Here is a 25914-nt window from a genome sequence, read left to right as displayed (position 1 = left end):
AAAGAGTGCAGAAAAGATTTACTAGGATGTTACCGGGACTTGATGGTTCGAGTTATAAGGAGAGGCTGGATAGACTGGGACTTTTTTCCCTGGAGCGTAGGAGGCTTAGGGGTGAACTTATAGAGGTCTATAAAATAATGAGGGGCATAGATAAGGTAGATAGTCAACATCTTTTCCCAAAGGTAGGGGAGTCTAAAACTAGAGGGCATAGGTTTAAGGTGAGAGGGGAGAGATTCAGAAGGGCCCAGAGGGGCAATTTCTTCACTCAGAGGGTAGTGAGTGTCTGGAATGTGCTGCCAGAGGTAGTAGTAGAGGCGGGTACAATTGTGTCTTTTAAAAAGCATTTAGATAGTTACATGGGTAAGATGGGTATAGAGGGTTATGGGCCAAGTGCGGGCAACTGGGACTAGCTTAATGGTAAAAACTGGGCGGCATGGACTGGTTGGGCCGAAGGGCCTGTTTCCATGCTGTAAACTTCTATGATTCTATTGCTATGATGCTATGTAATCACCAATGCCTTTTTTAAGAGGGTAGGCAGGAGTATTATGGGTTTTGTGTGGGCGAATAAGACCCCGAGGGTAGGGAGAGGGTTTCTGGAGCGCAGTAGGGGCAGAGGAGAGTTGGCGTTGCCGAATCTGGGTGGCTACTACTGGGCAGCAAATGTGGCGATGATCCGTAAGTAGGTGATGGAGGGAGAAGGGGTGGCATGGAAGAGGTTGGCGATGGCGTCCTGCAAGGAAACGAGCCTGGGGGGCGCTGGTGACGGCACCGCTGCCGCTCTCGCCGACAAGATACACCACGAGTCCGGTGGTGGCGGCAACGCTAAAGATCTGGGGCCAGTGGAGACGGCACGGGGTGCAATGGGAGCCTCGGTGTGGTCCCCGATCAGGGGTAACCATCGGTTTGTCCCAGGGAGGATGGACGGGGGGTTTCAGAGCTGGCATTGAGCAGGGATTAGAAGAATGGGGGACGTTTGCGAGCCTAGGGGCACTGTAGGTGAAGTTTGGGCTACTTCCGGGAAATGGTTTCAGATACATGCAGGTGAGGGCGTTTGTGAGGCGACAGGTGACGGAATTCCCGTTGCTCCCGGCACAGGAGATTCAAGATAGGGTGATTTTGGGTGTATGGGTCGGAGAGGGCAAGGTGTCGGCGATATACCAGGAGATGAAAGAGGGGGAGGCGTTGGTAGAGGAGCTGAAGGGTAAATGGGAAGAGGAGCTGGGGGAGGAGATTGAGGAGGGGCTATGGGCTGATGCCCTAAGTAGGGTTAATTCCTCTTCTTCGTGTGCCAGGCTTAGCCTGATACAATTTAATGTGGTTCATAGAGCGCACATGACGGGGGCGAGGCTGAGTAGGTTTTTTGGGGTAGAGGACAGATGTGGGAGGTGCTCAGGAAGTCCGGCAAATGATGTCCATATGTTTTGGTCATGCCCGGCACTGGAGGGGTTCTGGAGGGGAGGGGCGGGAACAGTATCTAAGGTGGTGAAAGTCCGGGTCAAGCCAAGCTGGGGGCTAGCACTATTTGGAGTAGTGGACGAGCCGGGAGTGCAGGAGGCGAAAGAGGCCGGCATACTGGCCTTTGCGTCCCTCGTAGCCCGGCGAAGAACCTTGTTAATGTGGAAAGAGGCGAAGCCCCCCAGCGTGGAGGCCTGGATAAATGGTATGGCAGGGTTTATCAAATTGGAGCGGATAAAGTTTGCCTTGAGAGGGTCTGCGCAGGGGTTCTACAGGCGGTGGCAACCGTTCCTAGACTATCTCGCGGAGCGTTAGATGAAGGTCAGTCAGCAGCAGCAACCCAGGGGGTAAGGGGGGGATGTCTTGCGCTGGGGGGAAGGGGGGAAGGGGGGGAGGAGGGGGAGGGGGAAGGGGGGCTTGTTTGGGACGTATTTGAGCAAGAAAATACATGAAGGATCTGGAAAACTGACATGTATGGGAGGAATCCATTGTACAAAGCTCTGTATCATATCGATTTCCCATGTTCATGTCTTGCTATGTGCGCTTTCTTTCTTTTTGTTACGTGGGGGGTGGGGGTTTGTTTGTAAGGGTGAAAAACTGTGTTAAGATCCCCACAATCCTAACCGACTTTGTTTCTCCTCATGTGACAGACCGACCATCCCAAGAAACAGCCTGGTAAACCTTGACTGCATTCCCTCCATAACAAGAACATCTTTGGGGACAGTGACCACAATTTGGTGACGTTTACGTTAATGATGGAAAGGGATAAGTATACACCGCAGGGCAAGAGTTATAGCTGGGGGAAGGGCAATTATGATGCCATTAGACGTGACTTGGGGGGGGTAGGGTGGAGACGTAGGCTGCAAGTATTGGGCACACTGGATAAGTGGAGCTTGTTCAAGGATCAGCTACTGCGTGTTCTTGATAAGTATGTACCGGTCAGGCAGGGAGGAAGGCGTAGAGCGAGGGAACCGTGGTTTACCAAAGAAGTGGAATCTCTTGTTAAGAGGAAGAAGGAGGCCTATGTGAAGATGAGGTGTGAAGTTTCAGTTGGGGCGATGGATAGTTACAAGGTAGCGAGGAAGGATCTAAAGAGAGAGCTAAGACGAGCAAGGAGGGGACCTGAGAAGTATTTGGCAGGTAGGATCAAGGAAAACCCAAAAGCTTTCTATAGGTATGTCAGGAATAAGCGAATGACTAGGGAAAGAGTAGGACCAGTCAAGGACAGGGATGGGAAGTTGTGTGTGGAGTCTGAAGAGATAGGCGAGATACTAAATGAATATTTTTCGTCAGTATTCACTCAGGAAAAAGATAATGTTGTGGAGGAGAATGCTGAGACCCAGGCTATTAGAATAGATGGCATTGAGGTACGTAGGGAAGAGGTGTTGGCAATTCTGGACAGGCTGAAAATAGATAAGTCCCCAGGGCCTGATGGGATTTATCCTAGGATTCTCTGGGAGGCCAGGGAAGAGATTGCTGGACCTTTGGCTTTGATTTTTATGTCATCATTGGCTACAGGAATAGTGCCAGAGGACTGGAGGATAGCAAATGTGGTCCCTTTGTTCAAAAAGGGGAGCAGAGACAACCCCGGCAACTATCGACCGGTGAGCCTCACGTCTGTAGTGGGTAAAGTCTTGGAGGGGATTATAAGAGACAAGATTTATAATCATCTAGATAGGAATGATATGATTAGGGATAGTCAGCATGGCTTTGTGAAGGGTAGGTCATGCCTCACAAACCTTATCGAGTTCTTTGAGAAGGTGACTGAATAGGTAGACGAGGGTAGAGCAGTTGATGTGGTGTATATGGATTTCAGTAAAGCGTTTGATAAGGTTCCCCACGGTAGGCTATTGCAGAAAATACGGAGGCTGGGGATTGAGGGTGATTTAGAGATGTGGATCAGAAATTGGCTAGCTGAAAGAAGACAGAGGGTGGTGGTTGATGGGAAATGTTCAGAATGGAGTTCAGTTACAAGTGGTGTACCACAAGGATCTGTTCTGGGGCCGTTGCTGTTTGTCATTTTTATCAATGACCTAGAGGAAGGCGCAGAAGGGTGGGTGAGTAAATTTGCAGACGACACTAAGATAGATAGACAGATAGATAGATAGTGGTGGTGTTGTCGACAGTGTGGAAGGATGTAGCAGGTTACAGAGGGATATAGATAAGCTGCAGAGCTGGGCTGAGAGGTGGCAAATGGAGTTTAATGTAGAGAAGTGTGAGGTGATTCACTTTGGAAGGAATAACAGGAATGCGGAATATTTGGCTAATGGTAAAGTTCTTGGAAGTGTGGATGAGCAGAGGGATCTAGGTGTCCATGTACATAGATCCCTGAAAGTTGCCACCCAGGTTGATAGGGTTGTGAAGAAGGCCTATGGAGTGTTGGCCTTTATTGGTAGAGGGATTGAGTTCCGGAGTCAGGAGGTCATGTTGCAGCTGTACAGAACTCTGGTACGGCCGCATTTGGAGTATTGCGTACAGTTCTGGTCACCGCATTATAGGAAGGACGTGGAGGCTTTGGAGCGGGTGCAGAGGAGATTTACCAGGATGTTGCCTGGTATGGAGGGAAAATCTTATGAGGAAAGGCTGATGGACTTGAGGTTGTTTTCGTTGGAGAGAAGAAGGTTAAGAGGAGACTTAATAGAGGAATACAAAATGATCAGGGGGTTAGATAGAAGGCAGTGAGAGCCTTCTCCCGCGGATGGAAATGGCTGGCACGAGGGGACATAGCTTTAAACTGAGGTGTAATAGATATAGGACAGAGGTCAGAGGTAGGTTCTTTATGCAAAGAGTAGGGAGGCCGTGGAATGCCCTACCTGCAACAGTAGTGAACTCGCCAACATTGAGGGCATTTAAGAGTTTATTGGATAAACATATGGATGATAATGGCATAGTGTAGGTTAGATGGCTTTTGTTTCGGTGCAACATCGTGGGCTGAAGGGCCTGTACTGCGCTGTATCGTTCTATGTTCTTTCCTTCCACAGATAAAGACACCAGAACTGCACACAATTCTCTGGGTGTGGGCCTCACCAATGCCCTTCACAATTGCAATAACACATCTCTATTCCTATACTCTAATCCTCTAGCTGTGAAAGCTAACATTTCATTTGCCTTCTTTACTGCCTGCTGTATGTGCGTGCTGACGGCATGGTAGCAGTGGTTGGCACTGTTGCTTCATAGCATCAGGGTCCCAGTTTCGATTCCTTGGGGCATTGTCTGTGCGAAGTCTGCACGTTCTCCCCGTGTCTGCGTAGGTTTCCTCCGGGTGTTCATGTTTCCTCCCACAAATCCTGAAAGACATGCTGTTAGATGAATTGGACATTCTGAATTCTCCCTCAGTGTACCCGAACAGGCGCCGGAATGTGGCCACTAGGGAATTTTCACAGTAACTTTACTGCTGTGTTAATTTAAGCCTACTTGTGACACTAATAAAAATTATGATTATTACTTTCAATGACTGATGCACGAGGACACCAAGATCTCGCTGAGTATCCACCTCTCAATTTACACCGATTCAAATAATAATCCGTCTTCCTATTTTTGCAACTGAAGCGGATAACCTCACATTTATTCACATTATACTGCATCTACCATGCATATGACCACTCACTCAGCCGTCTAAATCCCTCTGTAGCATCCCTGCATCTTCCTCACAGCTCACCCTCCCACCAACTTTGTAGCATCTATAGTTCCCTCTTCCAAATCATTAATATATCATGTTAACAGTTGGGGTCCCAGCACAGATCCCTGCGGTACACACTAGTTACTGCCTGCCAATCAGAAAATGCCCATTTATTCCAAATTTGTGCTCCCTGTTTGCAAACCAGCTTTCTATCCATCTTAAGACACTACCCAGAATCCCAGCGCTTTAACATATCATGGTAATATGTGAGACTTTGTCGATAGCCTTCTGAAAGTCTAAATAAAGCACATTCACCATTTCTCACTGGTCAACACTATTGGTTACAGCCTCAAGAATTCCAGCAGATTTGTCAAGCATGATTTCTTCTGGGCAGGTGGGTCCTGTATAAGAAGGGCAGGTTGCATCTAAACTGGAGGGGCACAAATATCCTAGCTGCGAGTTTTGCTGGTGTCACTGAGGAGCGCTTAAACTAGTGTGGCAGAGGGTGGGAGCCAGAGCAGCATGTCAGCAGGTGAAATAACTGAGGGGGAACTGGTGAATAAGGTCAGTAAGGCTGAGTGGAAGATCAGACAGGGAGATGTTGCTGAACACAGCAGGACTGGTCTGAAGTGCATTTGTTCAATGCGAGAAGTATACCAGGTAAGGCAGATGAAACCATAGCTTGGATTAACACTTGGACACCGTAACAGCCGTAACACCGTAACAGCCTCCCCGAACAGGCGCCAGAATGTGGCGACTAGGGGCTTTTCACAGTAACTTCATTTGAAGCCTACTTGTGACAATAAGCGATTTTCATTTTCTTTTCAACTATGATGTTTTGCTATTACAGAGACTTGGTTGAGTGAAGTACAGGATTGTCAGCTAAACATCCCAGCATTTCAATGCTTCAGGCATGATAGAAGGGTGTAAACGGGGTGGGGAATTTGCATTACAAGTAAAGGAGAATATCACAGCTGTATGCAGGAGGTCACTTTGGAGGGCTCTTGGAGTGAGGCAATATGGGTAGAGCTCAGGAATAGGGATGGTACAGTCAGAATGTTGGGGTTACCTACATGCCTCTCAACAGCCAGCAGGAGATAGAGAAGCAGAAATGGAGACACATTTTGTAAAGATGTAAAAGCAACAGGGTTGTTGTGGTGGGTGATTTTAACTTCCCCAATATAAGACTCACTTAGTGCTAGGGGCTTGGATGGGGCAGAATTTGTAAGGAGCAATATGCAGCTCGAGAAGGGGCCATACTGGACCTGGTATTGTGGAATCAGCCCGGCCAAGTGGTCGAGGTTTCAGTGGGGGAGAATTTCAGCAACAGTGACCATAACTCAGTACATTGTAAGGTACCTGTGGATAAGGAAAAGAGTAGTCCTCAGGAGAAGGCTAATTATAGCCATATTAGGCAGGAAAATTCTTTTAAACGTTAGTTTTTTTAACATCAGCATTGTTTTTGTTACCTGTCAAATAGATTCCACTTTTAATTTCGGCCCGCGTTGTTCAACTATCGCCCATCCTGTTCTTTGCTCTTCATTCACTCCACTGTATCCTATCGACAAACAGGGTCACAATGGCCTCCTCTAATCCCTCTTCTCCTGCCCTACTCACACCCTCAACAGCAATCTGCACATCACATACATAATCCTTTCCTCAATGTTCATGTATTCCACTTGGCTGTGCCTCTCTTCCTTAACTACTCCTGTTATCTCTGTCTGCTCGAACCTGCCGATCCTTTGAGATATCTCTGCTCATCTAATTCTATATACATGATGGGTGGAAGGTCCTCAATTAGTGCTGTTCCATTTGATGATGATACTGTTGAACAGTCTGTCTCCAGCATTCCTAAAGAGAACAGCCAAATTCAATTTCTTCAAATCGCCCCAAAATGCTTTTTCAATTTATTCATTTATGGGATGTGGATATCGCTGGTTGGGCCAGAATTTAATGCCTATTCCAATTTGCCCTTCAAAAGGTGTTGCTGACCTGCCTTCTTGAACCGCTCCAGTCCTTGAGATGTAGGTACACCCACAGTGCTGTTATGGAGGGAGTTCCATGATTTTGCCACAGCAACAGTGAAGGAACGGTGATATGTTTCCAGATCAGGGTGGTGAGTGACTTGGAGTGGAACCTCCAGGTGATGGTGTTCCCAGTTATCTGCTGCTCCATGATGTACAGTTTCCCATTCTAGTCAGCTCCATTGGGATTTTCACAGAGCATTTTGTCTAAAGGGGAATGGGGAGTATGGTACCTCACACATGGTAAGTCCCTGGTTCGAAACATGGCAGAAGAATGATCATTATTTAGGTATCATGTTCCTACCTCGTGTCTGCATGGGTTTCCTTCAGAAGCTTCGGTTTCCTTCCACAGTCCACAGACGCACAGGCTAGGTGGATTAGCCATGCTAAATTACCCTTTGTATCCAAACGGGTTGGGTGGGGTTACTGGGTTACAGGCATGAGGCGGAGGTGGGCTTAAGTGGGGTGCTCATTCCAAGGGCCAATGCAGACACATATGGCGAGCAAGAGAGACAGAGGGGGACGGGAGGGAGTTGCAGGAGTCAGGAGGACCGAATGGCCTCCTTCTCCACTGTAAATTCTATGTCTATGTCCATGAATATGTTGTCTCTGGAGAGTGAGGGCTGGACTGATTCCGGCTTTTCAGATAATGAAAGTGTTTGTCGGAATAGACAAGCATAATATATTCCCAGTTGTTGATGGAGGAGAATAAATGTAATTTGGTCACCAGTAAACCTAATGCACAATTCAGGACCAACCAGAGATAAACAGAAAGTGCTTCAAATACTCAGCAGATCTGGCAATATCTGTGGAATGAGGAACAGAGTTAACACTTCAGTGTATCCACTGATGCAGTGCAGTTCTGATGAAAGATCAGAAATTCCTGGGATGAAGAACTTGTCGTAAGAGGAACGGTTGAGGAATCTGGGTCTGTACTCGTTGGAGTTTAGAAGGATGAGGGGGGGATCTTATTGAAACTTACAGGATACTGCGAGGCCTGGAAAAAGTAGACGTGGAGAGGATGTTTCCACTTGTAGGAAAAACTAGAACCAGAGGACACCATCTCAGACTAAAGGGATGATCCTTTAAAACAGAGATGAGGAGGAATTTCTTCAGCCAGAGGGTGAATCTGTGGAACTCTTTGTCGCAGAAGATGGTGGAGGTCAAATCACTGAGTGTCTTTAAGACAGAGATAGATAGGATCTTGATTAATAATGGGATCAGGGGTATGGGGAGAAGGCAGGAGAATGGGGATGAGAAAATATCAGCCATGATTGAATGGCGGAGCAGACTCGATGGGCCGAGTGGCCTAATTCTGCTGCTCTGTGTTATGGTCTAAATTTGCAGTATTTTCTGGTGTGACTGCCCTGGATCTGCAGTAATTTCCTTTTGTTTACGTGGCGTATGTGAATATGGAACCCATCATGATCCACGTCTGAGCTGGTAAACCAGTGGTAAAATTCCACCTTGAAATGAATATTTACCAGCTGGAAGTAGAAAGGGATTTACTCAGGCATTCCATTCATGGACACTGCAGCGCAGTCACACCAGAGAGAGACCATTCAATACTTCACCTGTGCAATGGGATTTATTCAGTCTCCCTTCCCCCCTCCCCGTCCATGCCGTTGACACCCCAGCTTTAAAAATTCAAAGGATTTGATCCACAATTACTGCATCCTTATTGACAAGACACACTTAAAATATTTCGTGTGTGGTTAAAACACTTGTTCATTACTGAGAATTCATTTAATTGTCTGTGTGGACTTTGCACATCCTCCCCGTGTCTGCATGGGTTTCACTCCCACAACCCAAAGATGTGCAGGTTAGGTGGATTGGCCACATTAAATTGTCCTTAATTGGGAAAAAATAATTGGGTACTGTAAATTTATTTTTTAAAAGTTTAAATTTAATTGTATAGGTTTGTTCTGCTGTTAATTAGACCCAGAACAGAACTATAGTTTGTGAAATGTAGTTTCTTTATTAGTTGTTTTAATATTATCGTCCTATGGCTCCTATTCTAATTAGATTACGAAACAAACCTTGTGCATCTGATCAAGCACTCGCAGCGGAATGCCCCTTCTCCTCCGAACAGGAGCCCGTTGCGCATGCGTCAAGGCGGTCTGTTCTACTAGCGCACGCGCAATGTCGTTTCTGATTGGTACATGCGCAGTGGAATGCTGAAGTCAGAGAGAGGCAGTTTTATCGGCTCCGAAGATTGAGACAAAAGGCGAATTCTGGAGGGTAATGGAAGCGGCTGAGTGAGCGGGGAAGCTTCATAAACACCCAGGGGATATTGCAAATAGAGCCGTGGGCCCCGCGTTCGCACCAAACAAAGCCGCGACAGCAGCCGCCTGAGTTGGAGGCCCCGATTAACGACCACCTTCCTTATAAGGGCCATTGTACAACAGGGCGCATGCGCGGTCATCCTGCTCTGAGCAGCAGGAGGAGAAAATCTTGTGAATTTCTATCCAGGACTGACACTGATAGATTTTGGAAACTCCTTTTTCATAGAATTTGCAGTGCAGAAGGAGGCCATTTGGCTCATCGAGTCTGCACGGGCCTTGGAAAGAGCACCCTACCGAAGCCCCCTATCCCTGCAATCCCACCCAAATTTTGGCCACTAAGGGCAATTTAGCATGGCCAATCCACTTAACCTGCACATCTTTGGATTGCGGGAGGAAACTGGAGCACCAGGAGGAAACCCACCCAGACTCGAGGAGAAAGTGCAAACTCTGCACAGTCAGTGACCCAAGCGGGAATCGAACCTGGGACCCTGGAGCTGTGAGGCAACTGTGCTAACCACTGTGCTACCGTGCCCCCCAGCAGGGACTAGAGTGGAGGATATCCACATAGAAAACTAAATCAAAGAGACATGCTTGTCTCATCTCAATTTCAATCCTAGACTAACAGTGATGATTTTTACTGACAGGATAATTGAGGATCAGGATCTAAAGTGGAAATCTCAAACGAGACATCAGATGAAAACCTGACAATCATTCGATTCAGCAGAACATGAATGTAAGTGTGTCTGTGGAAAAAGATTCAAACATCTACGTGACTGGAAATAGGGAAGTTCTATGTCACGGAGGGATTTGAAAAGAAGGATGAGAGTTTTAAATTGAGTTGCCATTAAGCAGGAGCTGTGTAGGTCAGGGAGGACGGGTTGATTGGTGAGCGAACGGGACTCTGCAGAGAATGTGAGGTGAAACAGATATCAATAAGGAGAAATATTGGAATTGTGTTTGTGTGACTGGACAGCGGCTGTGGGGTGACCACTTCTCTGAACGTGCTATTCACGTAGCCTCACTGAAATTTATTAATGGTGTCACACTGGAGAGTGACCATTTACCTTTTCTGAGCGTGGGAAGGGATTCACTTGATTATCTGACCTACCATGTTGAGGATGTGCCACAGTGACGCCAGCCACTGCTCGAGCTCTGAAACCCGAAGCTCCGGTTTCTGTAGCTGGCAGCAGTTCCTGCGCCTGTGGTCATCTCAGACACGGCTATCATCTATGACTTGGCATTTATTACAGGACAAGCATTCCAGTTGACTATGCTGCCCTACCTTAATGTACTGCTTTTGTGGTAACTATTCTATTTTGAACTACTTGCTTTACCTTTATACAGAGGTCATAACTTTCCTTATTCCAGACGTTAGTTTTTCACATACTGCCCCTTACACTGAGCCATTTCCAGGCAATCAACTTATCAGTTTTCTGTGATGCCATGCTTTACCACTGCTGCCTCACACCAGCTGAAATACTCACCAAATAACTATCCTCTTCTCCTGCAACAGGGCAAGATCACTATCTGAAGGGTGCAAAAGTTATAGAAAGCAAAAGAGCACCTCCTTCCTCTATGTACTGAATCCTCACTTTGATCAAAACTTCCAAATATACTCACTCGGACTGTGTCTCACTCAGAATTACGTCTCTCACGTGACTGATGTGTGACTTACTGATGGAGAAACATGCATGGAAGCACAACTTGGGGTAAAATGACATTAAATTTGTGAACAGCGCAGATATGTGGGGAAAAAAGTTCTGTTCAGTCAGTACTGGTTTTGTGACAACTCAGGATCGAGTGTGATGTGGAGGTGATGGTCTTCACATGGGGGGAATCTATGTGTTGAGCCAGAGGAAATGGACGAGGTACTAAATTAGTACTTTGCAACAGTGTTCACCAAAGAAAAGGTCTTTGTGGAAGATGATTCTTGGGAAGGGTGTGTGGACAGTCAGGGTCATGATGACATCGAAAAGGAGGTGGTGTTCGGTCTTTTAAAAGGCATTAAGGTAGATACATCTCCTGGGCCGGATGGGATTTACCCCAGAATACTGAGGGAAGCAAGGGAGGAAATTGCTGAGGCCTTAACTGACATCTTTGTATCCTCATTGGCTACAGGTGAGATCACAGAGGACTGGAGAATAGCTAATGTGGTACCGCTGTTTTAGCAAGGTAGCAGGGATAATCCTGGAAACTATAGGCCAGTGAGCCTCACGTCGGTAGTCGGTAAATTATTGGAGAGAAATCTCAGGGACAGGATATATACCCATTTGGAAACAAATGGACTCATTAGCGATAGCATGGTTTTGTGAAGGGGAGGTTGTGCCTCACTAACTTGATTGAGTTTTTGAGGAGGTGACAAAGATGATTGATGAGGGGAGGGCGCTGGTATTTGTTTACATGGACTTCAGTAAAGCTTTTGACAAGGTGCCTCATGGCAGACTGGTTCAAAAGGTGAAGTCACACATGATCAGAGGTGAGGTGGTAAGATGGATACAGAACTGGCTCGGTCACATAAGGCAAAGGGTAGCAGTAGAAGGGTGTTTTTCTGAATGGACGGTTGTGACTAGTGGTGTTCCACAGGGATCTGTGCTTTGGCCTCTGTTGTTTGTAGTGTACATCAAGTGTTTCTGTAGTGTAGTGGTTATTACGTTCGCCTAACACGTGAAAGGTCCCCGGTTCGAAACCAGGCAGAAACATTTGCACAGGCTTTTATAGGAGAATGGGGATGAGAAAATTTCAGCCATGATTGAATGGTGGAGCAGACTCAATGGGCCGAGTGGCCTAATTCTGCTCTTGCGTCTTATGGTCTAAACAATTTGGAGGAAAATGCAGCTAGTCTGATTAAGTTTGCAGATGGCACCAAGGTTGGTGGAGTGGCAGATAGTGTTGAAGATTGTCAGAGGCTGCAGCAGGACATAGAACATTACAGCGCAGTAGATAGGTTGGAGACTTGGGCAGAGAAATGGCAAATGGAGTTTAATCCAGACAAATGTGAGATAATGCATTTTGGTAGGTCTAACATAGAGGGGAAATATACCGTAAATGGCAAAACTCTTAGGACTATAGAAAGTCAGAGATCTGCGGATGCAGGGCTACAGATCTTTGAAAGTGGCAACACAAGTGGACAAGGTAGTCAATAAAACATACGGAATGCTTGCCTCCATTGGACGGGGCATCGAGTACAACAACTGGCAAGTTGTGCTGCAGTTGTATAGAACCTTTGTAAGGCTGCACTTGGAATATTGCACACAATTCTGGTCGCCACACTACCAAAAGGATGTGGACGCTTTGGAGGGCATGCAGAGGGGGTTTACCAGGATGTTGCCTTGTCTGGAGGGTGTTAGCTTTGCGGAGAGGCTGAATAGACTCGGACCGTTTTCATTAGAATGACGGAGGTTAAGGGCTGACCTGATGGAGGTCTTCAAGATTATTCGGGGCATGGATAGAGTGGATGGGCAGGCATTCTTTCCCACGGTGGAAGGGTCAGTCATCATAACGTTAAGGTCAAAGTTTAGAGGAGATGTGCAAGGCAGCCCTTTTATACAGAGGGTGGTGAGTGCCTGGAACGCTTTGCCAGGGGAAGTGGTGGAAGCAGATACATTCACGGCATTCAAAAGGCATCTCGACAAATACATTAATAGGATGGGTATAAAGGGTGCCGTAGCACTCGGAGGTGCTGAGGGTTTCATGACTGGTACAGTCATGGAGGGCCGAAGGGCCTGTCCCTCTGCAGTATTGATCTTTGTTCACCTGCTACCCTGATCCTCCTTGGTGGTAGATACTGAGGGTTCAGGAGATTCTGTCAGATATCTGCTCAAGTTGCAGGAATATATAATCCCTCACCTTCTCCTCCTGACTCCTGCAACTCCCTCCCGTCCCCCTCTGTCTCCCTTGTTCGCCATATGTGTCTCCCTTTGTCTCTCCCTTCGTCTCCCTCTGTCTCTCCCTCTGTCTCTCCCTCTGTCTCTCCCTCTGTCTCTCCCTCTGTCTCTCCCTCTGTCTCTCCCTCTGTCTCTCCCTCTGTCTCTCCCTCTGTCTCTCCCTCTGTCTCTCCCTCTGTCTCTCCCTCTGTCTCTCCCTCTGTCTCTCCCTCTGTCTCTCCCTCTGTCTCTCCCTCTGTCTCTCCCTCTGTCTCTCCCTCTGTCTCTCCCTCTGTCTCTCCCTCTGACCCACTCTGTGTCTGTCTGTCTCTCTCTCTCTCTCTGTCTCTCTCTCTCTCTCTCTCTCTGTCTCTCTCTCTCTCTCTCTCTGTCTTTCACTTTCTCTGTCTTTCACTTTCTCCCTCCGCCTCGCTCCCTCCGCCTCGCTCCCTCCGCCTCGCTCCCTCCGCCTCGCTCCCTCCAAACAAAGAACAAAGAAATGTACAGCACAGGAACAGGCCCTTCGGCCCTCCAAGCCCGTGCCGACCATACTGCCCGACTAAACTACAATCTTCTACACTTCCTGGGTCCGTATCCTTCTATTCCCATCTTATTCATATATTTGTCAAGATGCCCCTTAAATGTCCCTATCGTCCCTGCTTCCACTACCTCCTCCGGTAGTGAGTTCCAGGCACCCACTACCCTCTGCGTAAAAAACTTGCCTCGTACATCTACTCTAAACCTTGCCCCTCTCACCTTAAACCTATGCCCCCTAGTAATTGACCCCTCTACCCTGGGGAAAAGCCTCTGACTATCCACTCTGTCTATGCCCCTCATAATTTTGTATACCTCTATCAGGTCGCCCCTCAACCTCCTTCGTTCCAGTGAGAACAAACCGAGTTTATTCAATCGCTCCTCATAGCTTATGCCCTCCATACCACGCAACATTCTGGTAAATCTCTTCTGCACCCTCTCTAAAGCCTCCACATCCTTCTGGTAGTGTGGCGACCAGAATTGAACACTATACTCCAAGTGTGGCCTAACTAAGGTTCTATACAGCTGCAACATGACTTGCCAATTCTTATACTCAATGCCCCGGCCAATGAAGGCAAGCATGCCGTATGCCTTCTTGACTACCTTCTCCACCTGTGTTGCCCCTTTCAATGACCTGTGGACCTGTACTCCTAGATCTCTTTGACTTTCAATACTCTTGAGGGTTCTACCATTCACTGTATATTCCCTACCTGCATTAGCCCTTCCAAAATGCATTACCTCACATTTGTCCGGATTAAACTCCATCTGCCATCTCTCCGCCCAAGTCTCCAGACAATCTAAATCCTGCTGTATCCTCAGACAGTCCTCATCGCTATCCGCAATTCCACCAACCTTTGTGTCGTCTGCAAACTTACTAATCAGACCAGTTACATTTTCCTCCAAATCATTTATATATACTACAAAGAGCAAAGGTCCCAGCACTGATCCCTGTGGAACACCACTGGTCACAGCCCTCCAATTAGAAAAGCATCCCTCCATTGCTACCCTCTGCCTTCTATGGCCTAGCCAGTTCTGTATCCACCTTGCCAGTTCACCCCTGATCCCGTGTGACTTCACCTTTTGTACTAGTCTACCATGAGGGACCTTGTCAAAGGCCTTACTGAAGTCCATATAGACAACATCTACTGCCCTACCTGCATCAATCATCTTAGTGACCTCCTCGAAAAACTCTATCAAGTTAGTGAGACACGACCTCCCCTTCACAAAACCGTGCTGCCTCTCACTAATACGTCCATTTGCTTCCAAATGGGAGTAGATCCTGTCTCGAAGAATTCTCTCCAGTAATTTCCCTACCACTGAAGTAAGGCTCACCGGCCTGTAGTTCCCGGGATTATCCTTGCTACCCTTCTTAAACAGAGGAACAACATTGGCTATTCTCCAGTCCTCCGGGACATCCCCTGAAGACAGCGAGGATCCAAAGATTTCTGTCAAGGCCTCAGCAATTTCCTCTCCAGCCTCCTTCAGATTCTGGGGTAGATCCCATCAGGCCCTGGGGACTTATCTACCTTAATATTTTTTAAGACACACAACACCTCGTCTTTTTGGATCACAATGTGACCCAGGCTATCTACACCCCCTTCTCCAGACTCAACATCTACCAATTCCTTCTCTTTGGTGAATACTGATGCAAAGTATTCATTTAGTACCTCGCCCATTTCCTCTGGCTCCACACATAGATTCCCTTGCCTATCCTTCAGTGGGCCAACCCTTTCCTTGGCTACCCTCTTGCTTTTTATGTACGTGTAAAAAGCCTTGGGATTTTCCTTAACCCTATTTGCCAATGACTTTTCATGACCCCTTCTAGCCCTCCTGACTCCTTGCTTAGGTTCCTTCCTACTTTCTTTATATGCCACACAGGCTTCGTCTGTTCCCAGCCTTTTAGCCCTGACAAATGCCTCCTTTTTCTTTTTGACGAGGCCTACAATATCACTCGTCATCCAAGGTTCCCGAAAATTGCCGTATTTATCTTTCTTCCTCACAGGAACATGCCTGTCCTGTATTCCTTTCAACTGACACTTGAAAGCCTCCCACATGTCAGATGTTGATTTGCCCTCAAACATCCGCCCCCAATCTATGTTCTTCAGTTCCCGCCTAATATTGTTATAATTAGCCTTCCCCCAATTTAGCACATTCATCCTCGGACCACTCTTATCCTTGTCCACCAGTACTTTAAAACTTACTGAATTGTGGTCACTGTTACCGAAATGCTCCCCTACTGAAACATCTACCACCTGGCCGGGCTCATTCCCCAATACCAGGTCCGCCCCTTCCCGAGTTGGACTGTTTACATATTGTTTTAAGAAGCCCTCCTGGATGCTCCTTACAAACTCCGCCCCGTCTAAGCCCCTGGCACTCAGTGAGTCCCAGTCAATATTGGGGAAGTTGAAGTCTCCCATCACCACAACCCTGTTGTTTTTACTCTTTTCCAAAATCTGTCTACCTATCTGCTCCTCTATCTCCCGCTGGCTGTTGGGAGGCCTGTAGTATACCCCCAACATTGTGACTGCACCCTTCTTATTCCTGATCTCTACCCATATAGCCTCACTGCCCTCTGTATTCTCCCGAACAAGTAGCGCAACTCCGCCTCCCCTTTTACATCCCCCTCTATCCCGCCTGAAACATCTAAATCCTGGAACGTTTAGCTGCCAATCCTGCCCTTCCCTCAACCAGGTCTCTGTAATGGCAACAACATCATAGTTCCAAGTAGTAATCCAAGCTCTTAAGTTCATCTGCCTTACCCGTAATGCCCCTTGCATTAAAACATATGCACTTCAGGCCACCAGACCCGCTGTGTTCAGCAACTTCTCCCCGTCTGCTCTGCCTCAGAGCCACACTGTCCCTATTCCCTAGTTCTCCCTCAATGCTCTCACCTTCTGACCTATTGCTCCCGTGCCCACCCCCCTGCCATACTAGTTTAAACCCTCCCGTGTGACACTAGCAAACCTCGCGGCCAGGATATTTATGCCTCTCCGGTTTAGATGCAACCCGTCCATCTTATACAGGTCACACCTGCCCTGGAAGAGCTCCCAGTGGTCCAGATAACGGAAACCCTCCCTCCTACACCAGCTGTTTAGCCACGTGTTTGTCTGCTCTATCTTCCTATTTCTAGCCTCACTGGCACGTGGCACAGGGAGTAATCCCGAGATTACAACCCTCGAGGTCCTGTCTTTTAACTTTCTGCCTAGCTCCCTGAACTCCTGCTGCAGGACCTCATGCCCCTTCCTGCCTATGTCGTTAGTACCAATCTGTACAACGACCTCTGCCTGTTTGCCCTCCCCCTTCAGGATTCCCTCTACCCGTTCGGAGACATCCTGGACCCTGGCACCAGGGAGGCAACATACCATCCTGGAGTCTCTTTCACGTCCACAGAAGCGCCTATCTGTGCCCCTGACTATAGAGTCCCCTATTACTATTACTCTTCTCGCTCCTACTCCGCCTCGCTCCCTCCACCTCGCTCCCTCCACCTCGCTCCCTCCGCCTCACTCCCTCCCTCGCTCCCTCCGCCTCGCTCCCTCCGCCTCGCTCCCTCCGCCTCGCTCCCTCCGCCTCGCTCCCTCCGCCTCGCTCCCTCCGCCTCGCTCCCTCCGCCTCGCTCCCTCCGCCTCGCTCCCTCCGCCTCGCTCCCTCCGCCTCGCTCCCTCCGCCTCGCTCCCTCCGCCTCGCTCCCTCCGCCTCGCTCCCTCCGCCTCGCTCCCTCCGCCTCGCTCCCTCCGCCTCGCTCCCTCCGCCTCGCTCCCTCCGCCTCGCTCCCTCCGCCTCGCTCCCTCCGCCTCGCTCCCTCCGCCTCGCTCCCTCCGCCTCGCTCCCTCCGCCTCGCTCCCTCCGCCTCGCTCCCTCCGCCTCGCTCCCTCCGCCTCGCTCCCTCCGCCTCGCTCCCTCCGCCTCGCTCCCTCCGCCTCGCTCCCTCCGCCTCGCTCCCTCCGCCTCGCTCCCTCCGCCTCGCTCCCTCCGCCTCGCTCCCTCCGCCTCGCTCCCTCCGCCTCGCTCCCTCCGCCTCGCTCCCTCCGCCTCGCTCCCTCCGCCTCGCTCCCTCCGCCTCGCTCCCTCCGCCTCGCTCCCTCCGCCTCGCTCCCTCCGCCTCGCTCCCTCCGCCTCGCTCCCTCCGCCTCGCTCCCTCCGCCTCGCTCCCTCCGCCTCGCTCCCTCCGCCTCGCTCCCTCCGCCTCGCTCCCTCCGCCTCGCTCCCTCCGCCTCGCTCCCTCCGCCTCGCTCCCTCCGCCTCGCTCCCTCCGCCTCGCTCCCTCCGCCTCGCTCCCTCCGCCTCGCTCCCTCCGCCTCGCTCCCTCCGCCTCGCTCCCTCCGCCTCGCTCCCTCCGCCTCGCTCCCTCCGCCTCGCTCCCTCCGCCTCGCTCCCTCCGCCTCGCTCCCTCCGCCTCGCTCCCTCCGCCTCGCTCCCTCCGCCTCGCTCCCTCCGCCTCGCTCCCTCCGCCTCGCTCCCTCCGCCTCGCTCCCTCCGCCTCGCTCCCTCCGCCTCGCTCCCTCCGCCTCGCTCCCTCCGCCTCGCTCCCTCCGCCTCGCTCCCTCCGCCTCGCTCCCTCCGCCTCGCTCCCTCCGCCTCGCTCCCTCCGCCTCGCCCCCTCCGCCTCGCCCTCTCTCCGCCTCGCCCTCTCTCCGCCACTGCCTCTCTCCGCCACTGCCTCTCTCCGCCACTGCCTCTCTCCGCCACTGCCTCTCTCCGCCACTGCCTCTCTCCGCCACTGCCTCTCTCCGCCACTGCCTCTCTCCGCCACTGCCTCTCTCCGCCACTGCCTCTCTCCGCCACTGCCTCTCTCCGCCACTGCCTCTCTCCGCCACTGCCTCTCTCCGCCACTGCCTCTCTCCGCCACTGCCTCTCTCCGCCTCTGCCTCTCTCCGCCTCTCTCTGCCTCTCTCCGCCTCTGCCTCTCTCCGCCTCTGCCTCTCTCTGCCTCTGCCTCTGCCTCTCTCTGCCTCTGCCTCTCTCCGCCTCTGCCTCTCTCAGCCTCTGCCTCTCTCCGCCTCTGCCTCTCTCCGCCTCTGCCTCTCTCCGCCTCTGCCTCTCTCCGCCTCTGCCTCGCTCCGCCTCTGCCTCGCTCCGCCTCTGCCTCGCTCCGCCTCGGCCTCGCTCTGCCTCGGCCTCGCTCTGCCTCGGCCTCGCTCTGCCTCGGCCTCGCTCTGCCTCGGCCTCGCTCTGCCTCGGCCTCGCTCTGCCTCGGCCTCGCTCTGCCTCGGCCTCGCTCTGCCTCGGCCTCGCTCTGCCTCGGCCTCGCTCTGCCTCGGCCTCGCTCTGCCTCGGCCTCGCTCTGCCTCGGCCTCGCTCTGCCTCGGCCTCGCTCTGCCTCGGCCTCGCTCTGCCTCGGCCTCGCTCTGCCTCGGCCTCGCTCTGCCTCGGCCTCGCTCTGCCTCGGCCTCGCTCTGCCTCTGCCTCGCTCTGCCTCTGCCTCGCTCTGCCTCTGCCTCGCTCTGCCTCTGCCTCGCTCTGCCTCTGCCTCGCTCTGTCTCTTTCTCTCGCTGTCTCTCTCTCGCTGTCTCTTTCCCCGTCTTTCTCGGTGTCTCTCTCTGTCTCTTTCTTTGTCTTTCTCCCTCTCTTTCTATTTTTGTCTCTTTGCCTCTGTTTGTGTCTCTGACTCTCTGCCTCTCTTTGTCTCTCTCTGCCTCTCTTTTTCTCTCTCTGCCTCTCTTTGTCTCTCTCTGCCTCTCTTTGTCTCTCTCTGCCTCTCTTTGTCTCTCTCTGCCTCTCTTTGTCTCTCTCTGCCTCTCTTTGTCTCTCACTGCCTCTCTTTGTCTCTCTCTGCCTCTCTTTGTCTCTCTCTGCCTCTCTTTGTCTCTCTCTGCCTCTCTTTGTCTCTCTCTGCCTCTCTTTGTCTCTCTCTGCCTCTCTTTGTCTCTCTCTGCCTCTCTTTGTCTCTCTCTGCCTCTCTTTGTCTCTCTCAGCCTCTCTTTGTCTCTCTCAGCCTCTCTTTGTCTCTCTCTGCCTCTCTTTGTCTCTCTCTGCCTCTCTTTGTCTCTCTCTGCCTCTCTTTGTCTCTCTCTGCCTCTCTTTGTCTCTCTCTGCCTCTCTTTGTCTCTCTCTGCCTCTCTTTGTCTCTCTCTGCCTCTCTTTGTCTCTCTCTGCCTCTCTTTGTCTCTCTGCCTCTCTTAGTCTCTCTGCCTCTCTTAGTCTCTCTGCCTCTCTTAGTCTCTCTGCCCCTCTTTGTCGCTCTGCCCCTCTTTGTCGCTCTGCCCCTCTTTGTCGCTCTGCCCCTCTTTGTCTCTCTGCCCCTCTTTGTCTCTCTGCCCCTCTTTGTCTCTCTGCCCCTCTTTGTCTCTCTGCCCCTCTTTGTCTCTCTGCCCCTCTTTGTCTCTCTGCCCCTCTATGTCTCTCTGCCCCTCTTTGTCTCTCTGCCCCTCTTTGTCTCTCTGCCCCTCTTTGTCTCTCTGCCCCTCTTTGTCTCTCTGCCCCTCTTTGTCTCTCTGCCCCTCTTTGTCTCTCTGCCCCTCTTTGTCTCTCTGCCCCTCTTTGTCTCTCTGCCCCTCTTTGTCTCTCTGCCCCTCTTTGTCTCTCTGCCCCTCTTTGTCTCTCTGCCCCTCTTTGTCTCTCTGCCCCTCTTTGTCTCTCTGCCCCTCTTTGTCTCTCTGCCCCTCTTTGTCTCTCTGCCCCTCTTTGTCTCTCTGCCCCTCTTTGTCTCTCTGCCCCTCTTTGTCTCTCTGCCCCTCTTTGTCTCTCTGCCCCTCTTTGTCTCTCTGCCCCTCTTTGTCTCTCTGCCCCTCTTTGTCTCTCTGCCCCTCTTTGTCTCTCTGCCCCTCTTTGTCTCTCTGCCCCTCTTTGTCTCTCTGCCCCTCTTTGTCTCTCTGCCCCTCTTTGTCTCTCTGCCCCTCTTTGTCTCTCTGCCCCTCTTTGTCTCTCTGCCCCTCTTTGTCTCTCCGCCTGCCTCTCTTTGTCTCTCCGCCTGCCTCTCTTTGTCTCTCCGCCTGCCTCTCTTTGTCTCTCCGCCTGCCTCTCTTTGTCTCTCCGCCTGCCTCTCTTTGTCTCTCCGCCTGCCTCTCTTTGTCTCTCCGCCTGCCTCTCTTTGTCTCTCCGCCTGCCTCTCTTTGTCTCTCCGCCTGCCTCTCTTTGTCTCTCCGCCTGCCTCTCTTTGTCTCTCCGCCTGCCTCTCTTTGTCTCTCCGCCTGCCTCTCTTTGTCTCTCCGCCTGCCTCTCTTTGTCTCTCCGCCTGCCTCTCTTTGTCTCTCCGCCTGCCTCTCTTTGTCTCTCCGCCTGCCTCTCTTTGTCTCTCCGCCTGCCTCTCTTTGTCTCTCCGCCTGCCTCTCTTTGTCTCTCCGCCTGCCTCTCTTTGTCTCTCCGCCTGCCTCTCTTTGTCTCTCCGCCTGCCTCTCTTTGTCTCTCCGCCTGCCTCTCTTTGTCTCTCCGCCTGCCTCTCTTTGTCTCTCCGCCTGCCTCTCTTTGTCTCTCCGCCTGCCTCTCTTTGTCTCTCCGCCTGCCTCTCTTTGTCTCTCCGCCTGCCTCTCTTTGTCTCTCCGCCTGCCTCTCTTTGTCTCTCCGCCTGCCTCTCTTTGTCTCTCCGCCTGCCTCTCTTTGTCTCTCCGCCTGCCTCTCTTTGTCTCTCCGCCTGCCTCTCTTTGTCTCTCCGCCTGCCTCTCTTTGTCTCTCCGCCTGCCTCTCTTTGTCTCTCCGCCTGCCTCTCTTTGTCTCTCCGCCTGCCTCTCTTTGTCTCTCCGCCTGCCTCTCTTTGTCTCTCCGCCTGCCTCTCTTTGTCTCTCCGCCTGCCTCTCTTTGTCTCTCCGCCTGCCTCTCTTTGTCTCTCCGCCTGCCTCTCTTTGTCTCTCCGCCTGCCTCTCTTTGTCTCTCCGCCTGCCTCTCTTTGTCTCTCCGCCTGCCTCTCTTTGTCTCTCCGCCTGCCTCTCTTTGTCTCTCCGCCTGCCTCTCTTTGTCTCTCCGCCTGCCTCTCTTTGTCTCTCCGCCTGCCTCTCTTTGTCTCTCCGCCTGCCTCTCTTTGTCTCTCCGCCTGCCTCTCTTTGTCTCTCCGCCTGCCTCTCTTTGTCTCTCCGCCTGCCTCTCTTTGTCTCTCCGCCTGCCTCTCTTTGTCTCTCCGCCTGCCTCTCTTTGTCTCTCCGCCTGCCTCTCTTTGTCTCTCCGCCTGCCTCTCTTTCTCTCTCCGCCTGCCTCTCTTTGTCTCTCCGCCTGCCTCTCTTTGTCTCTCCGCCTGCCTCTCTTTGTCTCTCCGCCTGCCTCTCTTTGTCTCTCCGCCTGCCTCTCTTTGTCTCTCCGCCTGCCTCTCTTTGTCTCTCCGCCTGCCTCTCTTTGTCTCTCCGCCTGCCTCTCTTTGTCTCTCCGCCTGCCTCTCTTTGTCTCTCCGCCTGCCTCTCTTTGTCTCTCCGCCTGCCTCTCTTTGTCTCTCCGCCTGCCTCTCTTTGTCTCTCCGCCTGCCTCTCTTTGTCTCTCCGCCTGCCTCTCTTTCTCTCTCCGCCTGCCTCTCTTTCTCTCTCCGCCTGCCTCTCTTTGTCTCTCCGCCTGCCTCTCTTTGTCTCTCCGCCTGCCTCTCTTTGTCTCTCCGCCTGCCTCTCTTTCTCTCTCCGCCTGCCTCTCTTTCTCTCTCCGCCTGCCTCTCTTTCTCTCTCCGCCTGCCTCTCTTTCTCTCTCCGCCTGCCTCTCTTTCTCTCTCCGCCTGCCTCTCTTTCTCTCTCCGCCTGCCTCTCTTTCTCTCTCCGCCTGCCTCTCTTTCTCTCTCCGCCTGCCTCTCTTTCTCTCTCCGCCTGCCTCTCTTTCTCTCTCCGCCTGCCTCTCTTTCTCTCTCCGCCTGCCTCTCTTTCTCTCTCCGCCTGCCTCTCTTTCTCTCTCCGCCTGCCTCTCTTTCTCTCTCCGCCTGCCTCTCTTTCTCTCTCCGCCTGCCTCTCTTTCTCTCTCCGCCTGCCTCTCTTTCTCTCTCCGCCTGCCTCTCTTTCTCTCTCCGCCTGCCTCTCTTTCTCTCTCCGCCTGCCTCTCTTTCTCTCTCCGCCTGCCTCTCTTTCTCTCTCCGCCTGCCTCTCTTTCTCTCTCCGCCTGCCTCTCTTTCTCTCTCCGCCTGCCTCTCTTTCTCTCTCCGCCTGCCTCTCTTTCTCTCTCCGCCTGCCTCTCTTTCTCTCTCCGCCTGCCTCTCTTTCTCTCTCCGCCTGCCTCTCTTTCTCTCTCCGCCTGCCTCTCTTTCTCTCTCCGCCTGCCTCTCTTTCTCTCTCCGCCTGCCTCTCTTTCTCTCTCCGCCTGCCTCTCTTTCTCTCTCCGCCTGCCTCTCTTTCTCTCTCCGCCTGCCTCTCTTTCTCTCTCCGCCTGCCTCTCTTTCTCTCTCCGCCTGCCTCTCTTTCTCTCTCCGCCTGCCTCTCTTTCTCTCTCCGCCTGCCTCTCTTTCTCTCTCCGCCTGCCTCTCTTTCTCTCTCCGCCTGCCTCTCTTTCTCTCTCCGCCTGCCTCTCTTTCTCTCTCCGCCTGCCTCTCTTTCTCTCTCCGCCTGCCTCTCTTTCTCTCTCCGCCTGCCTCTCTTTCTCTCTCCGCCTGCCTCTCTTTCTCTCTCCGCCTGCCTCTCTTTCTCTCTCCGCCTGCCTCTCTTTCTCTCTCCGCCTGCCTCTCTTTCTCCCTCCGCCTGCCTCTCTTTCTCCCTCCGCCTGCCTCTCTTTCTCCCTCCGCCTGCCTCTCTTTCTCCTCCGCCTGCCTCTCTTTCTCTCTCCGCCTGCCTCTCTTTCTCTCTCCGCCTGCCTCTCTTTCTCTCTCCGCCTGCCTCTCTTTCTCTCTCCGCCTGCCTCTCTTTCTCTCTCCGCCTGCCTCTCTTTCTCTCTCCGCCTGCCTCTCTTTCTCTCTCCGCCTGCCTCTCTTTCTCTCTCCGCCTGCCTCTCTTTCTCTCTCCGCCTGCCTCTCTTTCTCTCTCCGCCTGCCTCTCTTTCTCTCTCCGCCTGCCTCTCTTTCTCTCTCCGCCTGCCTCTCTTTCTCTCTCCGCCTGCCTCTCTTTCTCTCTCCGCCTGCCTCTCTTTCTCTCTCCGCCTGCCTCTCTTTCTCTCTCCGCCTGCCTCTCTTTCTCTCTCCGCCTGCCTCTCTTTCTCTCTCCGCCTGCCTCTCTTCTCTCTCTCCGCCTGCCTCTCTTTCTCTCTCCGCCTGCCTCTCTTTCTCTCTCCGCCTGCCTCTCTTTCTCTCTCCGCCTGCCTCTCTTTCTCTCTCCGCCTGCCTCTCTTTCTCTCTCCGCCTGCCTCTCTTTCTCTCTCTCCGCCTGCCTCTCTTTCTCTCTCCGCCTGCCTCTCTTTCTCTCTCCGCCTGCCTCTCTTTCTCTCTCCGCCTGCCTCTCTTTCTCTCTCCGCCTGCCTCTCTTTCTCTCTCCGCCTGCCTCTCTTTCTCTCTCCGCCTGCCTCTCTTTCTCTCTCCGCCTGCCTCTCTTTCTCTCTCCGCCTGCCTCTCTTTCTCTCTCCGCCTGCCTCTCTTTCTCTCTCCGCCTGCCTCTCTTTCTCTCTCCGCCTGCCTCTCTTTCTCTCTCCGCCTGCCTCTCTTTCTCTCTCCGCCTGCCTCTCTTTCTCTCTCCGCCTGCCTCTCTTTCTCTCTCCGCCTGCCTCTCTTTCTCTCTCCGCCTGCCTCTCTTTCTCTCTCCGCCTGCCTCTCTTTCTCTCTCCGCCTGCCTCTCTTTCTCTCTCCGCCTGCCTCTCTTTCTCTCTCCGCCTGCCTCTCTTCTCTCTCTCTCCGCCTGCCTCTCTTTCTCTCTCCGCCTGCCACTCTTTCTCTCTCCGCCTGCCACTCTTTCTCTCTCCGCCTGCCTCTCTTTCTCTCTCCGCCTGCCTCTCTTTCTCTCACCGCCTGCCTCTCTTTCTCTCACCGCCTGCCTCTCTTTCTCTCACCGCCTGCCTCTCTTTCTCTCTCCGCCTGCCTCTCTTTCTCTCTCCGCCTGCCTCTCTTTCTCTCTCCGCCTGCCTCTCTTTCTCTCTCCGCCTGCCTCTCTTTCTCTCTCCGCCTGCCTCTCTTTCTCTCTCCGCCTGCCTCTCTTTCTCTCTCCGCCTGCCTCTCTTTCTCTCTCCGCCTGCCTCTCTTTCTCTCTCCGCCTGCCTCTCTTTCTCTCTCCGCCTGCCTCTCTTTCTCTCTCCGCCTGCCTCTCTTTCTCTCTCTCGCCTGCCTCTCTTTCTCTCTCCGCCTGCCTCTCTTTCTCTCTCCGCCTGCCTCTCTCTCACTCTGTCTCTCTTTTTCTATATCTGTCTCTTTCTCTCTCGGACTCTCTTTCTCTGCCTCTTTCTCTGTCTGTCTCGCTCTTTCTCTGTCTGTCTCGCTCTTTCTCTCTCTGTCTCGCTCTTTCTCTCTCTGTCTCGCTCTTTCTCTCTCTGTCTCGCTCTTTCTCTCTCTGTCTGGCTCTTTCTCTCTCTGTCTGGCTCTTTCTCTCTCTGTCTGGCTCTTTCTCTCTCTGTCTCGCTCTTTCTCTCTCTGTCTCGCTCTTTCTCTCTCTGTCTCGCTCTTTCTCTCTCTGTCTCGCTCTTTCTCTCTCTGTCTCGCTCTTTCTCTCTCTGTCTCGCTCTTTCTCTCTCTGTCTCGCTCTTTCTCTCTCTGTCTCGCTCTTTCTCTCTCTGTCTCGCTCTTTCTCTCTCTGTCTCGCTCTTTCTCTCTCTGTCTCGCTCTTTCTCTCTCTGTCTCGCTCTTTCTCTCTCTGTCTCGCTCTTTCTCTCTCTGTCTCGCTCTTTCTCTCTCTGTCTGGCTCTTTCTCTCTCTGTCTGGCTCTTTCTCTCTCTGTCTCGCTCTTTCTCTCTCTGTCTCGCTCTTTCTCTCTCTGTCTCGCTCTTTCTCTCTCTGTCTCGCTCTTTCTCTCTCTGTCTCGCTCTTTCTCTCTCTGTCTCGCTCTTTCTCTCTCTGTCTCGCTCTTTCTCTCTCTGTCTCGCTCTTTCTCTCTCTGTCTCGCTCTTTCTCTCTCTGTCTCGCTCTTTCTCTCTCTGTCTCGCTCTTTCTCTCTCTGTCTCGCTCTTTCTCTCTCTGTCTCGCTCTTTCTCTCTCTGTCTGGCTCTTTCTCTCTCTGTCTGGCTCTTTCTCTCTCTGTCTGGCTCTTTCTCTCTCTGTCTGGCTCTTTCTCTCTCTGTCTGGCTCTTTCTCTCTCTGTCTGGCTCTTTCTCTCTCTGTCTGGCTCTTTCTCTCTCTGTCTGGCTCTTTCTCTCTCTGTCTGGCTCTTTCTCTCTCTGTCTGGCTCTTTCTC

The 25914-nt window shown here is 52.0% G+C and overlaps 1 protein-coding gene, 1 long non-coding RNA gene and 1 other non-coding gene across 3 annotated transcripts in view; all 3 read left to right on the top strand.

The window, feature by feature from the left end:
* The window catches only part of LOC140418092 (uncharacterized), a 164123-nt gene that overhangs the window by 17755 nt on the left and 120454 nt on the right, over positions 1-25914 (top strand). The gene's annotated exons all lie outside the window — the stretch shown is intronic.
* LOC140420840 (uncharacterized) overlaps positions 9253-25914 on the top strand; it is a 57231-nt gene continuing 40569 nt past the window's right edge. The window contains exons 1-2 of the long non-coding RNA XR_011946607.1: positions 9253-9339; positions 10028-10116. This is a non-coding gene — a long non-coding RNA (uncharacterized lncRNA). The remainder of the gene's footprint in view (positions 9340-10027; positions 10117-25914) is intronic.
* trnav-aac (transfer RNA valine (anticodon AAC)) lies at positions 12010-12082 on the top strand. The gene has a single exon. It is a non-coding gene; the product is annotated as a tRNA-Val (tRNA).

This window comes from Scyliorhinus torazame, chromosome 5, assembly GCF_047496885.1.
Source record: "Scyliorhinus torazame isolate Kashiwa2021f chromosome 5, sScyTor2.1, whole genome shotgun sequence".
NCBI lineage: Eukaryota > Metazoa > Chordata > Chondrichthyes > Carcharhiniformes > Scyliorhinidae > Scyliorhinus > Scyliorhinus torazame.
This window is presented reverse-complemented; position numbering and strand designations above follow the sequence as displayed.